Source organism: Grammomys surdaster, unplaced genomic scaffold (genome assembly GCF_004785775.1).
Source record: "Grammomys surdaster isolate TR1022 unplaced genomic scaffold, NIH_TR_1.0 217, whole genome shotgun sequence".
Taxonomy (NCBI): Eukaryota; Metazoa; Chordata; class Mammalia; order Rodentia; family Muridae; genus Grammomys; species Grammomys surdaster.
Window position 1 is genome coordinate 2,054,170 of NW_021604662.1, and position 14,378 is coordinate 2,068,547.

A 14,378-nucleotide genomic window follows, 5' to 3' on the forward strand; every position below is an offset into this window, starting at 1 on the left:
TGGTGTTCATAGTATCTTTATTTAGTCTCTCTCTCTTTCTCTATCTCTCTCTGTCTCTGTGTCTCCCCCCGCTTCCCCTTACCTTGCCCCAGACAGGGTTTCTCTGTGTGGTCCCGACTGTTCTGTAACTCACTGTGTAGACCAAGCTGGCCTCTGACTCACAGAGATGTGCCTGCTTCTGCCTCCCAGGTGCTGGGATCAAAGGCAGATGCCTCAAGCACCTGGTTTGTTTTTGCTTTGTTGGGACAGTCTCCCTCTATAGTGCAGGCTAGCCTGGAGTTCACTTTGTACCTCTAGTTAGCCTTGACCTCATGTCAATTCTCCTGCTTCAGCCTCTGGAGTGCTAGAATTACAGATATCAGTCACCAGGGCTGCTTTAGAGCCTTGTTTTTCGTTTGGTTTTCTGGAAACAAAACCCAGTAATGGAACAAATTTATGCATAAGAATTGCCTTTTGTTTTAATCATTTTAGAAGATTTAGTTTCTCTCCCGGAAGCCCAGGAAGCAAATATTATACTTTCTGAAAAACAAAAACAAACAAACAAACAACACCCCAACCACACGAGTTGTAACCAAAGGAAGGAAGGTTCCGGATTGGTTCTGCTTCAGTAACTCTTTTGATTGTTGAATACTACAGAGAATTTTGTAAGCATTTCAGAAGAATCAATGAATATAAATTGAAAGACATACTTAGCTTGCTACTAAAATAATCTTCTTTTATTTGAGGCAAGTAGAGAACAATAAGGAAAATCTGAGTGCAAAGTTCTGTCGCATACTTCAAAATAAGAGAAAATGAAAATAAAAGCCAGAGTCTAATATCTGTTGGATCAAGAGCTTGCTTTGTTTTCTTACAATAGTAAAAGCTGGCAGGGCTTCACCTACAGTAAAATATTTCCCGGTATGACAATTTGGTTTTCTCTCTCTCTTAGGTAAGCCTATTTTGTTGATGTTACTCTTAATTGATAGCTATTAGATAAAGCCACAAGGCAGAACATTAAGAAAGTGAAGCTTCTTTTTGTGAAATAGGAAAATATTGTATTTTAAAAAGTGGAGTGCTAACACAGGGACTTTGATTCACCAAGAGGTATGCACTATGAAACACAATTTTAGCTCATGAAGATAAAACTACAGTGCCTGCAGGTGTACTCTAAGCTTTAAATAGTGACAAGAATAAGTATTGGTTAAAAAATAGTTGAGTTGATTTAATGGCATTTAGAAGCATCCATGCTTATGGCTGGAGAGATGGCTCAACAGTTAAGAATACTTGTTGCTCTTCCAGAGGATTGGACGCCTATTCCCAGTACTCACGTGGCACCTCACAAGCATCTCTAACTCCAGTCCCAGGGATCTGATATCCTCTTCTGGCCTCTAAAGGCACCAGGCATTCATACAATACACAGACTTACAGACAAAACAAAGATACAGATTAAAAGCAGCAGCAGCAACAACAACAACAAAATAAAAACTCTCAAAACAAACAAAACTCCTTATTTCTAACCTCCAGTAATGAATCAGAAATAAGGAATCAGAAATAAGACTCCATATTTAACAAAATAAAAACTCTCAAAACAAACAAAACCTCCTTATTTCTAACCTCCAGTAACGAATCAGAAATAAGGACTCCATATTTAAGTTATTTCTTTATTAGATATTTGCAGGCTATAGCTGTCCCCTGAGAGGCTCTGCCAGCACCTGACTAATAACGGACCACAGCCAACCACTGGACTGAGCCCAGAAAACCCAATGGAAGAGTTAGAGGATGGACTGAAGGTGCTGAAGGGGATTGCAACCTCACAGGAAGAACAATATCAACCAATCAGGACCCCACAGAGCTCCCAGGGACTAAACCACCAACCAAAGAGTGTACATGGGTGGGTCCATGGCTCCAACTACATATGTAGCATACGATTGCCTTATCTGGCATCAATGGGAGGGGAGGCCCTTGGTCCTGTGGAGGCTTGATGCCCCAGTGTAGGGGGATGTTAGGAGGGAGTGGGAATGAGATGGGAGTGGGTGGGTGTGTGGGTGGGGGAGCACCCTCATAGAAGCAGGGGGAGGGATAGGGAGTTTGTGGAGGGATAACCCAGAAGAGAAATATCATTTGAAATGTAAATAGATAAAATAACTATTAAAAAATATTTGCAGGCAAGGCAAGGCAAGCCTGGTGGCATAGAAACTTGGAAAGCTATGATGGAGAGATTAAAAGTTCAATATCTGCCTGAACTACCCAATAAATAGGCAACTTAGAGAGACCTTGTCTCAAAATAATAAGTTACAAACATGGCTGGGATATAGTTCATTGGTAGAGCTCTTGGCTAGCATATGCAAGGTCCTAGGTTCCATCCACAGATCCACAGTGCCACCTCCCAAAAGTGTCATTTACAAATGTCATTTACAACTAGGATATGGGACTGGGTGATTAGCTTTTACATGTAGCCAAGTTAGTAGCATAAAAGTAGAAAGTAGAGATTCTGGAGTCATCCTGTTTGGGTTCAAAATCTGCCTTCATGACTCAGTGATTATATTATCATCCGTGACTTATTGAGTTTTGTTGAGATGCTGATTCAACTTCCTCATTTGAACAAAAAGAATGATAATAGGGTTGTTGGAAGAATTAGATGACATTACTTGATTCAAAAATCATAAGCAAATACCTGACAATGACTTGCCTTCTGATCCCCATGAAGGGACATTAAAGAAAGAGCTAGAGAAAATTGCTTTAAAGAATGATTTCGGGGATTACAGGGTATAACTAACATTTTGCCACCTTAACATGGGGAAGAACCTGGAGAATAGTAGGTGTGCAACTACCAAGCCAGCAGGGTAAGATGGACTAATCAGAACATCATTGCGTCAGAAACGACAGTCATTAGAAAAGATGATCTCAAGAGAAGATATGCTCTTTTCTTTAAAAACAAATAAAAATGGTCAATAGCACTAATTTTGAAGGGTTTGGGACATTGTGAATTATGGAATCTCATCAGTTCAGCTAGTCATTACTTGGGACCTGCAGCCCATTTGAAACTAAAGTTCAGTACCAAACCTGATGGAAATTGAGGCTGACTCGCAATCAGGAATGAAGTCATTAGTCAGAGTGACTTTGAATGTCCTATTATTTTATTAAGCTCAGAGGAGGTTAACATTGAGTCAATTACACTAAGATGTAAATATAAATCTCCAATGTATCCTGATTAACATTAATTTTCAAGTGCTGTATTCAGTCTGCCTCTCCATATCAGGATTGAGCCATGATTCAGAGGCAGCCTACTGATGAGTCATCTGCTGTTACTGTTTGGATGGGTCATAATGCCCTGTGTAGGTTGACAAGGGGGCAGAGAGGCCAGGCCTTCCTTTGGCATGACATCTTAGAACCCTAGGTACTAAAAACTAAGTCTCAGGATCCAGGCGAAGAACCTAACAAACCTTTTCCCTTGTACCCGAAAGGACCCACTTAACTTCCAGTTGTTCCCCCTGGAGGAGGTTACCATGTGCTCAAAGGGGGCTCCTTAGAGATGTGGTGGCTTCCTGGGTAGAGCAAGATACTACCTCTAACCTAGCAGAACAGTGTTTTCTTTCTCAGGGTTTTCAGGTCCTTGATGTTATAGAAAGGGAAATTCAGAACAAAGCACACTGAAAGGCATCCCTTACAAAAGGAAAAGTCTCACTTGCTGCCAAGACCCATCTAAACAAGTGCATGAACTAACAAAGCTTCTCTGGGAATTTTCCAGTTGTTGTCTCAGCTGCCATTTTGGAATTATCTTTCAATTTTTCTCTTTTTGATCTCTCTTTATTTCACTGGAGCCATTCTTTATACTCTACCAAGTGGCTCTGTTCTCTGGGACCATACCCCTTCTCACCATTTGATTACACTCCAGGACAGTTTTCCTCTAGCATCTATACATACTGAGAGCATCCCAGCCACGGGGTTTTACATTCCTCCAGAAGCCATGCATGCAGGACAAAGTAGTCATATCCATAGACAATCAAGACAAGGGGAATTTCCTGAACTTGAGTCATGAAGATCAAGTCCTTGATATATTTGGCTAAGCATTCAAATGAAGACAATCACAATATTTGGCTCTAGGAAAGTGGACCTCAAAAAGAAAGTTTATCATTTCCTGGTTGAATGGCTTTATCAGTTGTCTTTCCAGTTTTTTGGTTATTAGAGTCCAAATATCAGTGTCTGGGACATGAAAACTATTTTGTACACCACTATCCATATCTGTGCCTAGCAGAGCATCCAGTCCATAACAGATTGTTGGTGAATTATTTTTTGATGTTTCACAGAGAAATAATCTATCATTGAGGTAATATTTTGATAACATATTCTCCATCCTTGAAATAAAACTGGCCCTATATTTATATATTTACAGATTATTAGCCTAGGGAAGTGAAGGTCAGAAATGTATATTATGGGAGTTAACTATTGCTGTCTAACAATCCATCCCAAATGCTTTTTTTTTTTTTTTTGGTTTTTCGAGACAGGGTTTCTTTGTGTAGCCCTGGCTGTCCTGGAACTCACTCTGTAGACCAGGCTGGCCTTGAACTCAGCCCAAATGCTTTTTAAGACAGCAGTGGTGTATTATGCTTACAAGTCTGCAGTTGGCTGAGGGATGGCCGATCAAGGTGGGGCTGTGCTTAGGAGGCTCTGTGTGTCTCATTGCTAGACATATCAGGATAAAAGAGGAAGAAAGTCACAGATGAGTAAGCGGAAACACGCAGGTCTCAAACTGACACCTGAATGCTTCTGCTCAGTCTTTTGATCACAGGAAATGATATAATAGCCTCTTTTGGAGAAACTCAACACCACATAGCAAACAAAGGATATGCTACAGGGTGGAGTGAGCAGCTACACTACAGAGAAGGGTGCTAACCCCACCATTATCATTTCAAAGAATGCGGGCAATTTGAGAACAGAGGAGCACTGGGCAATGTGGATTGCATAGTACCCACTTCCTCCAAATGCTTACCCATTTGGTTCTTACTGCTTCTAGGAGGGTCGTGGTGATAGAAATGAACATTTGCTGTACTCAAGTAAATATGACTCACATGAGAGCAACAAGGCTCTTAGTCCTAATATGGTGTCTCTCGACCCCTGTTACCCAGAGAATACAAAAGAAATTAGTTTGCTTTTCCAGAGAGGCAGGATTATCTTGAGTTGAAATTTCAAGCCCCATCTAACCTCTACTTGATAAAATAACTATGGAGCTTTCCAGCAAATGCCAAAATTTGCTTAATCACAATCTTCTGATGACCTTTAAGTATTTTTCACTGATATTTCCCAGTTTATGTCAACTTCCCCTCAGTTACCAAATTAACAAAATTATCTTTCTGGGTCTTGAACTTACTAGATCTGATCTATAAGAATCTTTCCTGAAACACATCTTTAAAATGCAAGGAAAGCTTATCCACAGACAATTTTCCATTTCACTAGAAGACACGATGTGAAACAAACTCCAAGTATCTTCAGAATCAGCTTGTTTGAGCTTTGGCAATGATATAGTTACCTTGCTTCTGGTAGCAATTAGAATTTCATACATACTAAAGAAAATGTTTTCCTTCTTATGCTCAAATTCAAAAGCCCTGTGAAATAAGCAAAAGATGGCCTATGGTGACTAATTAGGGGATGGATGTTCAGAGGCACTCCGAAGAAATTGCCAAAACAACTTTCCTATGAGAAGTGAGTTTATTAACATCTTGCCTCATTTGTACAAACAACTAAAAAGCACTTCAGCTCCAAACTGTACTCAGGCTCGTCCCTGGAGAAGGGCACTTCTGCAATAGCACACAAATTTCAGGTAATAGCTAATAGCATAAGAGTTGTCCTTTAACAGACAACCAAGTTGAAATGCCTGTCTGCTTGGCTCTTTCTAGCAAATTTTACTTCAGGAAGATGCATGAAACTGAAGGAAGAAATTGATGCAATAAAGATCCCACTTATGTTATATTTGCAGCTGATCCCAGAGAGATAGCTGATAGCACTCAATAAATGGTCCCTTCTTTCAGAGCATTTGGTGTCGATTACTGATTGGACACAGGAAAACAGTGACATCAGGAATCCAGTGATAGTACAAACAGCACCTGGCCAGGCCTGTGCTTGAACGAATCCTTTTGGTACAAAAGATATATTTGGTTCTGTTGATTCAAACTTCTGGTGTCATCCCCCAGGAGAGAGAATCAGAACCAGTCAGCTCTTATGTTGAATTTCTTTTTCAGTTCAATATCTAAAAACCTCTTCCCATGTGCAGCCACAAGGGATGAGACAAATTGAGTATATCCAGAAGATATTCCATACAACCTGCCACAGATAGAGAAAGAATGCAGGCCTGAGAGTCCAGGCACAGCTAACAGCAGTAGCTAACTTTTAATTACTGCATTTGATGGTGCCTGGCACTGGGCTGAGCTGTCTGTGCACATTAATCCATTTCATCTTTCCTGACAACCTGATAATGCGGGGGCTGTTGTTGAGTTGTACCACATTGAGCCTCAGAGTTTGCAGATGACATCCTTCCCTATGATATCACAGAGTTCCTTCTTTTTTTAACTAAATACCAAGTGTGTCCTTGAATCATCATTTTTAGTGTATGGTCTTCCTACTTTGTGCACAGACAAAGCATCTGAATGACATCAGTAAGTCATAACCTTGGCTGCAAATGAAGATCACTTGGAGTGCTTTAAAAGGCAATTCATTGAGTGTTTGCCATACACAGAGCATCTTTATTTGGTTCTCTAAGTAGCACACTGAGATCTTTCATGGAGGAAATGGAAAATATCCACTCTCACGGAAGAGGCTCAGGAAGTTTGGTAACTTGTCTACCTATAAAGTTCAATCTAACTGGTTCAGTGGAGTTGGGATAGCAGCAGCATAGTAGCAGTGGTGGTGGCACGTCCTAGCAGGAACAGCCAGGTCTCAGTTGAATTGGCACGAGTCAGCAGGAAGGACTAGGACCAATAGAAACGCCAGGAAAAGTTCTCGGCTGTATCCCTCTCTGCTAATCGAAGATCAGCGAAGAAGCCAGACCAAGAAGCCCTTAGCAAGCCAAGCAAACTCTTCTCACACTCAATTGAGTCCTATTTATACTCCCTCCCAATATCACGCGACCTCCCTGGGTCTTGCCTCACCACGTGTCTTATCCTAATACTTGAGTCTGTCTCAGCTGACATCACTCTGCCAATTAGCCTGAGTCTGTGGAAGCAGGAAGAAGCCATAGAATACCATCAGAAAATTTTTGGTGTGTTTCTTTCTATGGAGTCCTGACAATGGAGCTCAACTATGCAGTGAACCAATACATACATGTCCTTAGCAAAGAATCCTTCATCATATGTCCTTTCATGAGCTTGCTTTAGCAGAACATCCTTTCTCCTGTGTCTGCTTCAGCCAAGCATTCCTTCACAAGTCTGCCTTAGCCTTTCTTCAGGGAAACGTTCCTTCATGTGTTTGCCCCAGCAAAACACCACCCAACACAACTAACTTTCCAAAGAATCCTTAAGTTTCTACTTAACCCTCCACCTTTTTTTTTTTTTTTAAAAAGTAAAGATCTCCCTAGGAAGCTCAGGGTGGCTTGGAAATCATTGTGTAGACATGGTCTCTTTAAAAAAAAAAAGATTTTGTTTTTCTTATGTAAATATGTGTGCATGTCTGTGAGTTGGTATATGCATATGAGTGCAGGTACCTGTGGAGGTCAGAATAGGGTATAGAACCCCTCTTCTGAAGTTACAGGCAGTTGTGAGTGTCAGATATGGGTACTTGGTGTTTTGGAAGACCATCAAGCATACTTAACCACCGAGCAATCTGTTCAGCACCTGAAATGACCTCTTAAGATAGCACATGAGTCACTCTCATTCCGTCCCAGCTCCCTCTCCCTTCAACCACTTTGTTCAAAGTATGTTCCCCTATCTGTTTCTTCACATATAATTCCCTTTCTTTCCAAAATTCCTTTTTTCCATTTTCCACTCTCTAAACCCTCAACTTAGCTGCTTCTCCCGCTAACATCAGGGTAGGCATCTTTCTTGGAGTCTCTTGTGGTTATGATGGGAATGGCTTTGGACTACTCTTGTTTCCTCAGAACTACTCTGTACCCTTCTTTAAGCTAAATGGTTTGAGGAGAATGGATAAAGAAAATATGGAATACACACACACACACACACACACACACACACACACATTTCAGCCATAAAGAAGAATAAAATATATTGTTTGCAGAAAAATAGGAATCATGTCATACAAGTTAAGCTAGACTCATAAAGACAAATATTGAATGTTTTCTGTCATTTTTGGATCCTAGATTTGTAGACACAAAAGTGTTCATATTACGTGAAAGTAAAAGCAAAAGTGTTCAGGAGAACAAAGGGACTAATGGGATCAGGGAAGGAAAGGGAATAATGGGGAGCGGAATATGCTGAATGTACAATGTATACATCAATGAAAATGTCCTTATAAAAGACCTCTACTACAAACAAACAGAAGGTAGTTTGAAGGGTTGCTTCTAACCCCTTAATGTGTAATTGGTCCACTTGCCTGAACTGTACTGGAGATGGAGTACATAACTTACTCAAGGCTCATTATCTCTGCCTTTTGATTGCTCTTCTGCCTCTACCATGGAAATCCTTTGAAGCCCACGGTGCCTCTTAAATTTTTTTTTCAGATCTCATGTAGCCCAGGATGGCTTACAACTTGCTATGTAGACAAGGATGACCTTTAACTTCTGATACTCTTGCCTCCACATCCCAGGTGGAGGGATTACAATTGTAAACTACCATGCCAAGTTTATGGGATGAAACTCAGGACTTTGTGCAGCACCAGACCAAGTGTACCTTTACGATATAAAAGTGGATTCTCTGACCCTGCTTTGCCCTATGCAGTGCCATCCTCTTTACCCACGTTAAAATCCTGGTGAAAAAAAAATAACTAAGATTCCACCTCAAAATTCTTCAGACTTATCACAATGAGTTTGTTGGCAGGACTTTAGAGTGTGGTGAGGCCAGGACTGTTGGGATTCACCCCTATTCTGAGCAAAGGGCTCTCCATGACCTGAGTTCCTGTTCTCTGAATCACCTACGGGTCTTCTTTCTCCCCCTTGTTTCTCCCCCTCCTCTCTCCACTCCAACTATGCTGACCTCCCTGCTGTTCAAAGAAAACAGACACATCTTTGCCTTAGGGCCTGGGAACTAGCTCTTCCTCTTGGTTCCTAAGATACCCACTGCTAACTCGCTTACATCCTTTATGCCTTTGCTCAAATTTCTCTCTTCTAGTGAGACCACCCTGTTTAGCCCTGACTTATGTTGCAACTTATCCTCTGCTATGTCTAATCTTTAAATTCTTTTTATTTTATCTTGCTCTTTAATTTTCTGTAGGACTGGTGCTATTTTGTTAAACTTTATAATCAGGCTATATTTTCATTTTTGTCTAGTTTCTGATTCTCAAAACCTAGGTCCTTGAGGAGGTCCCCTTTGGTTTGCTGTGTTTACTTTTGTTCCATCAGAATCTAGATTCTGATCAACATTTTGACATTGTGACATGATATCATTGACTATAGTTCATACTCATACTTGAGTTTACAAAATAATCTCAAAAAGCCCATGATTTAAGTCAGTTGGCAATTTTGTATGGGGCTGTGTGCGTTCATAGTGATACTGGATAGCACACAGCCAGGTAGGCTGCAAGTTGGACATGCCTGCTTTAGAATTTGCTAACACACACTATTTGAATTTTGAATTAGAACTTAGGAAGATATAGCAGGAATGCATAGATTTCTTTGAGCATCTCCTCCCTCTGCTCTGCATAGTAGTTGGCATTTGGTGCATTGCTATGAAGAATTGCCAGGCATATTCCAGGGGACTTTATTTTCTGGTAAATGTGCAACAAAGTAACTAAAGACATTTCATAGTTCCTTTTATCTATAGATGACTCAAATTCAGATGCATTTTCTTCTAATCATCTTGTATTATCTTTAGTGATACACTGCAGAAAAGACCTGAAAAATAATATTTGAAATCTCTGCTTTCCATCCTACCTGTGACTCAGATAGGGATGGGCTTTTTATGCACTTCATGTCTAAATTTAGTAGAGCAATCAGACATGGCTTTTATGATGGCAGAATTTGATTCTCTTTTAATTCTATCTTATCCTCCTTCTCCCTTCATTCTTCACATCCTCCTACATTGCTAAGCTTTACACATGGATTGCCTGACATTAGTGTTTTTATATAATGAAGACTTGTTTCTCATTAAATAATAAATTCATGGTTTAGCTCTTAAATTGATCTTGAGTATCAAGCATGAAGGTCAATAAATCATCTTGATTAAATTCCTTTTCTTCTTATCTATCCTGAAAAGAAGTCTACTGAATCAGGTTGAACCATATGAAATTGCTATTCTTGTAAGTCAGAATGGTTGGACGTTGACAGTTTCATATGGTTGCACCTAAATATAATCAAGAGTTTCTACCCACCTCCCTTTAGCAAGCAAACAGTTCCTTAAAAAGAAGCAAGCCTGAAAGGTTTCAGAACAAAAAAGCTCCAGAGAAAATGGGGTGCTAATCCTACAAAGTCTTCATCCTGGCTGATAACCATGGTCCTCTGAGCAAGTTTTGGCCAAGAAAGGTTACTGGCTGACAACACTGGAGAAGTAATTTTACAGAGCACCGTCTGGTGATCATTTACACTTGATAGAAGTGTTTCTTTGCCCCTTCACAGATGTTCATTCATATGTCCTTTCTCTGAGCTTTGTCACATGCCTTCCAATTGTATTCCCTTCGGGTTCTCTTTACCCACTTACATTTTTAAACACTGCCACGAAATCTGTGTAAATGTTGGCTTCAGGCCATCTGCCCTTTCATATCAAACGAAATGATGTGCTGCTTGGATTTCTATTTGGATAGTTTCCTTCTCTCACTGTCTATTTGGGCCATACATCAATGATGCTATGTTTTCATTATCTTTTTTAAAAATTGATTTGGTTTGTATGGGTGTTTTGCCTGTGTGTATATCTGTGGACCACTTGTGTGCCTGGCGCCCATGGAGACCAGAAGCACGCATCAGATTCCCTGGAACTGGAAATTTCAGATAGTTGTGAGCCACCATGAGTGGAGGGAATAAAACCCAGATCCTCTGGAAGAGCAAGAAGTGCTCTTAACTATTGAGTCATCTCTCCATTTTCTATATTCTGATTATCTATGAATTTGTAGCAAGTCATTACCACATATACTGGGTAAACAACTGTTTTATGCTGCTCAAGGATTCTGTGGGCCAGGAAATGAGGTGAGGCACAGCAGAGGTGACACTGATTCATGGGGCTTCAGTGGCAGCATTTAAAGGCTGAAGTTGTCAAGCGTTATGGTGTACACCAGAAATCCCAGGACTCAATGAAAGGTTTCTGAAGTGGAAACTTAAGGGTTCTCTGGAAAGTCAGTTGTGTTGGGTGGTGTTTTGTTTGGACAAATATGTGAAAGAATGTTTAGCTGAAGTGGACACAGGTGAAAGGATAAGGTAGACTCATGAAGGAATGGTTTGTTGAAGTAGACACGGGAGAAAAGATGTTCTGCTAGAGCAAGCAGGTGAAAGAACGCTTGATAAAGGATTCTTTGCTAACAACATACATATATTGGTCTGCCATACATTGTGTAGTTGAGCTCCATTTGTTGGGACTCCATAGAGAGAAACACACCCACCAAAAAACTTCAGATGGTGTGCGATAGCTTTTTTGCCATTGGAGTCCACAGACTCCAGCTGATGTCAACTGAGATAGACAACTGTACTGAGGCAAGACATGTGGTGAGGCAAGACCCGTGGAGGACTCCTGATATTTGGAGGGAGTTGCAACACTTGTGGGTCTGGTGTCTCTGCTGATCTTCACTTCACTAAGAGAGAAGCCCAGCCAGCCGAGAACTTCTCCTGGCATCCCTCCTGGTCCCTCCTCCTGCTGATTTATGCCAAGGCTGAGGCCTGGCTGTCTCTGCTGGGTAGTGACACCACTGTTGATTCGTGTTTGCTAGCCAGATCAGTGAAGTGTTTGCAAGTGGATCCAGCTGCCACTGCTTACCTGTGAAATGAACTGCTGATTTTCAGACAACACTGATGGACGTTGTTCCAAAGAACCTTTCTAAACCGGTCTAACTCCCCAACCCCCAATCCTTTCTTTTCCACTACCTGTGGTGGGTGGTAGGCTAAAAGAGAGGTTAAAGTGTTTAAGAACTACCATTAAAAATAAAGATACGATTAAAAAATTAAGTGGTAGGTTTCAAGAGTGAGCAATTTAAGACCAGGTGGAGGCTGTACCACCTTTTAAGACCTAGCCTCTGGAGTCACATGGCATCCCATCAGCTGTTACCACAGGCCTGTCAGGATTCAAGAGAATAAATGTCAGTCCTCACCTTCCAATGGGAAGACTGTCTAAACATGTCACTGGAGGAGTATGTGGGATGAGCAAGACGATTGTAGCCCATAGCTGTTAGCTGTTATTAGGCAGTCCCAGGCCATTTTGCTGAATAAAAATTGTGGAGCTTGGGGCTGGGCATAATGGCACAGGCCTTTAATCCCAGCACTTGGGAGGCAGAGGGAAGTGGGTCTCTGTGAGGTCAAAGTCAGCTTGGTCTACATAGTGAATTCATTGAGCTCATTATTCATGCTTGATTTTTCACTTATTAAACATTTAGATACTTATAATAAACAGCATGGGGTGATTCTTGCAGTCTTTCATGTACTTTAAAGCAGTTTTGCACATTTTAAAAATTGGAACAACTTTTACCCTTTCAATTATTAAAATTTCTAACTAGTTAAGTGCCCAAGTGTGTGTAGAGGTATCAGCTGTCAGCTGGAAAAGTGACTTTCAATGGAAGACAATCAGGGTTTATTTATTTATTATTTTTGTAATGAACTCAAACTGGCTTCATTGATTACTGATAGCTCAAAGCTTATTACAGCCATATGAGATCAATATTTAAATGTAGTTGCTCTAGCTTTCTCTTAAAACCAGCAAGAGATTTCTGTCTCCCAACCAGCACCAAGCAAACAACAGCTTGACCCTTTTCCAGGTCATCAATGTCAAACATTCCTAAACCTGTTCTTGCTACCACACAGCATAAAACTGACAGCAAGCATTCTACAAAAGCTGGTCATGTAATGCCAAATACAGCTGTGAAAACTTGAAACACAAGTTCTCACACAAAGATAGTAAAAACACATCAAGTAGATTATGTGATGGTGGAAAATCAATTTTTTAGGGGTCAAAAGGCAACGAAAAGGTATATAAATGACTTTTACAAATGTCTTCAAAATGTGTTCAATTATCCTAGGTTGCATGGGAATTCTAAAAATATGGACTGGATATTGAAAATGTTAATTCTTTGGCTATGTTGTGTTGAGGCATAGAGCTTCAGACAAATGTGATAATTCATAAAGACATTTGTAAACCAGCACGAGATGAATAGGTATATGAGAATGAACTCTAAATACAAAAGAGTAATGTTTATGTGAAGACTCCAATTCCAGGAGAGTAAATGGCTAACTACTCTTTAAAACACTTAAAGGATTGTGTGAGGCTGGAGAGATGGCCCAGGAGTTAAAAGCAATGGGTGCTTTTCCAGAGGACCTGGGTCTGATTGCCACCACCCATGGTGGCTTACAACTGTCTGTAACTCCATTTCTAGGTGATCCAATGCCCCCTTCTAGATTCCTCATGCAGCATATGTATACATACATAATGCAGGCAAATCATTCATACATATAAATTATAAAACAATAATGACAAAAGTGTTTAAAGGATTATAAGGTTTTCTTCAATTGTAGAAAAAGTTATCAATATCTGCAGAAACTTGGAATATTCAGTTTAATTTTAACTAATTTGTCACATTGACTAATTGTATTCAATACAAACATTTTCAATTGTGTTATTTTCTATCAATTATTATTATTATTATTATTATTATTATTATTATTATTATTATTTTGGTTTTTCGAGACAGGGTTTCTCTGTGTAGCCCTGGCTGTCCTGGAACTCACTCTGTAGACCAGGCTGGCCTTGAACTCAGAAATCCACCTGCCTCTGCCTCCCAAGTGCTGGGACTAAAGGCATACGCCACCACCGCCCGGCTATCAAGTATTTTGTAATCAAGACAGTTTTGTAAACAAAGAGGACTGTGAGGTATAGTTCCACTCCATTTATCTTGGTATTTTATTTATTTCATATATATATATGAAAATGTATTACGAATTGAATAAAGGAGCAAGACAACAATTATAGTTGCTCTCAGATTGCTTTATGGTCATTGAATAAAATTTAAACACTCATTCTCATAATGCTCTGTCTTAGGCAATATTAAGAACTTGAATACAAATTCAAGAGTTAATGTATTAAACATTAAAAATGTCCTTTAAAATGCAG